Source organism: Cervus canadensis, chromosome 1 (genome assembly GCF_019320065.1).
Source record: "Cervus canadensis isolate Bull #8, Minnesota chromosome 1, ASM1932006v1, whole genome shotgun sequence".
Lineage (NCBI taxonomy): Eukaryota > Metazoa > Chordata > Mammalia > Artiodactyla > Cervidae > Cervus > Cervus canadensis.
Window position 1 is genome coordinate 26,047,694 of NC_057386.1, and position 3,239 is coordinate 26,050,932.

Below are 3,239 nucleotides of genomic sequence, written 5' to 3' on the forward strand. Positions count from 1 at the left end.
TCAGAAGTCCAGCCTGGCCCTTTGAAACACCCCGGTCTGAGCTTGCAGGGAAGCCACCCAGGCTGACTTATCTCAGGGGCTATGCCTCCTCTCGCATCCCTGGCAAACAGAGAAGTCACTTCTGAGGCAGTGTGCTTCTCTGTTGGACAAAATGTTTGTTCCAGATTCTGTCCCAAAATCCCTGTTTCTGGAGCTTTAACAAATAGCTTCCTTTCTCCCCCACTACCCACACCGCTCCCCCCCATCCCGGGGTTATCTCTCTTTACCCCTAGATAGCTCTCCACATATCCGGAGCTGTTTATCATGAGCAGCTACCGTCACAGGCTCCAGGGCAAACGTCTCCAGATGACCTCTCTGGCCAGGAGTTTGACCTTTGCTGGGAGAGGATCAAAGCTAATGGCCATTTCTTCCAACTCTCCCCTCCCCCAGCGGCCCTGCATCTGAGCACCTGGCTCCTTTTATTACTAAAGCTAACATTTGCTTAACGGGTGGCCTTGGGTAAAGCCTAAACCGTTCCCTACTCTTGAGTCTCCTTTCTGTTCATGGAATCAGTCTGATTGAGAACAAGAGGAAAAAGGGATGACAGAGGATGAGATGGTTTGAATGGCATCACCAACTTAATGGATGTTGTGCTTAACCACTCAGTCGTGTCCGTCTCTTTGTGACCCCATGGACTGCAGCCCACCAGGCTCCTCTGTCCATGGGGATTCTCCAGGCAAGAATACTGGAGTGGGTTGCCATGTCCTCCTCCAGGGAATCTTCCCAACCCAGGGATCGAACTCAGTTCTCCCGCATTGCACATGGGTTCTTTACTGTTTGAGCCACCAGGGAAGCCAGTGGACATTAGTTTGAACAAACTCCAAGAGAGATTGGAGGACAGGGAAGCCTGGTGCACTGCAGTCCATGGGGTGGCAAAGAGTTGGACTTAGTTTACGTATTTACTTGGTTTACTTATTTGTTCTGTGTAGTGTCAGTGCCCCCACCCCCCACCCAGGAGAAGATGAGCTTCCGGAGGGCAGGGTTTTGTCTGTTCCTACACAACTCTCCCTGGCACCTGGCTCCTTCCTAGTTCCACGCATGAAGCAGGCACTCAGTAAACAATCAGTGAATGAATCATTCAGCGACTCCCAAGTCTGGAGCGTCCTTGAAAACAATCTCCCTGGGCCTCTCAGACCCCATCTGTGGAATGGGGAGGGTGAAGGATCCTGTCTGTGTGGCCTCCGGCAAGTGACTAATCAAGTGACTTCTCTGACTCTCATAAGAAGAGGAAATCTAACTGTAAAGACCAGAGCTAAGTCTGAGCTCTTGCAAAGCTGCAGGCCCAGAGCCCAGTGCCATTTTCTCTGAGCTGCAGAATAGGAGGGAGGGGAAGTGGACTCATGTGGGAAGTGCCATGAGTAAATGGTGGGCTTGGAACCTGCCAGCCTAGAGCAGGTGACACAGGAAGCCCAGTCTGGGACCCTGTGCTGGAGCCAGCACTGGTTCGGATGGATACTCAGTACTCAAACCCATCTTGTTTCTGCCTTCTTCTTGGTTCCTTTTCACACATGCCATTGCCCCCATCATGGGCCAGTTAAAGCTGTGGCTCCTCTGAGAAGCCTCACTGCTCCTGTAAGAATGAGGGCAGAGCGTGATCCTTGCTCCGAGGTCCCGTGTGTCTCGGGCACAGCCATTCTGCAGCCCTTCCTGTCCCCTGTGCTCCATGCACACACGTCCCCCTCTTCTTGGAGAGCAAGGGCATGTCCTGCACCAGCACACACTCAGCACCAGTCAGCTCCCGTCAAAGACACAAGTGAATGACGACTGTCAGAGCTGCATTTCAGTCCAGGGAAGGATCCCAGCTGGAAGCCTGGGGAATGCAGGAAGGAGTGAAGAGCACAAGAAAGTAAATCTGATGTCAGATGTTTGTAACAATAATATCTTGTGGGGGTTAAAATATTTATATTGGTAACTGAGCATAAAGATCAGGGAAAGCCCCATAGGGTTTGGTCCCCACAGAGCTTCCTCCCATCAGCAGAACATGCGATCTTATCAAGGTCACTCAGAGCATTTCCCCAAATTGACCAAGCACTGGAACATAAAGCAAATCTCAGCAGAATTGGAAGGACTGTGATCACATGGTTTATTCTCCCAAACAGTGGGATTAAGCCAGAAAACAGGAAGACAACTATCAGCTTCCCTGATAGCTCAGTGGGTAGAGAATCCTCCTGCAGTGATGGAGAGCTGGGTTTGATCCCTGGTTTGGGAAGATCCCCTGGAGAATGGAACAGCTGCCCACTCCAGTGTTCTGGCCTGGAGAATTCCATGGAGCATACATATACAGTCCACGAGGTGGCAAAGAGTTGGACACAACTCAGTGACTTTCACATCCCAACATTTGGAAACTAACCAAAACATTTTACTTAAACCCCAGTAATGAGTTCCAGTTGCTTCTACCTGGGCCAGGTGTCCAGGGACCAACAAGAACTTTACCTGGAGTGATTCGGGCGGGGGAGGGGGCAGCAAGGAGACTCTAGGAAAAGCGGCTTTTCCTGTTTAACTCCAGGTTCCAGGAGCAAGGAAGGGACTGATCAGGTGCGGAAACCCACAGTCCTGGCCCAGAGCTCCGGACGACTGGCACAGCAGCAGGTCTTCAGGCTGAAGACCCTGCAGCTCACCCCGAGGGCACATGAACAAGGAAGGAGGCAGAGCAGGGGCCAGAAGCCCCTGGTCAGAGCCAAGGCTCGGCAAGGCCTGTGCGCAGGGTTGGCTCCAGGTGCGGGATCTGACTTAGGGCCGTTTCCTTAGCAAGGGACCCCAGGAGCAAAGAGGATGCAGTCAGTCCAGCTGCGTCCACAGGCCTGTGCCTGGCTCGCTCGTCAGCATGGACTCTTAGTATTCCAGACACTTACCTTAATTTAATAGCTGAATAATTATCTTATTTAACTTTTTCCCCCTATTATTTGTGATGCTGGCCACTTTCCCATGGGGTTTTCTTTTTGATCAAGAATAGTGTTTAATTTGCAGTATTTACCAGCACATCTCCTGGGCCTTCTTTCCAAAAGACCCATGAGCTTCAATGTCAGCAAATACTTGAACTTTTTAATTAAATGAATTGGGCCTTTGTAATTTTTAAGTGATTAAAGTTTGTTTTTACCTTGCAAATTTTCCAACCCACAAAAAATTTGCAAAAAATTATGAAATAAACACCTCCATATCCTTCACCTGAATTGACCCCTTATCATTCCCCAGAATTTCTT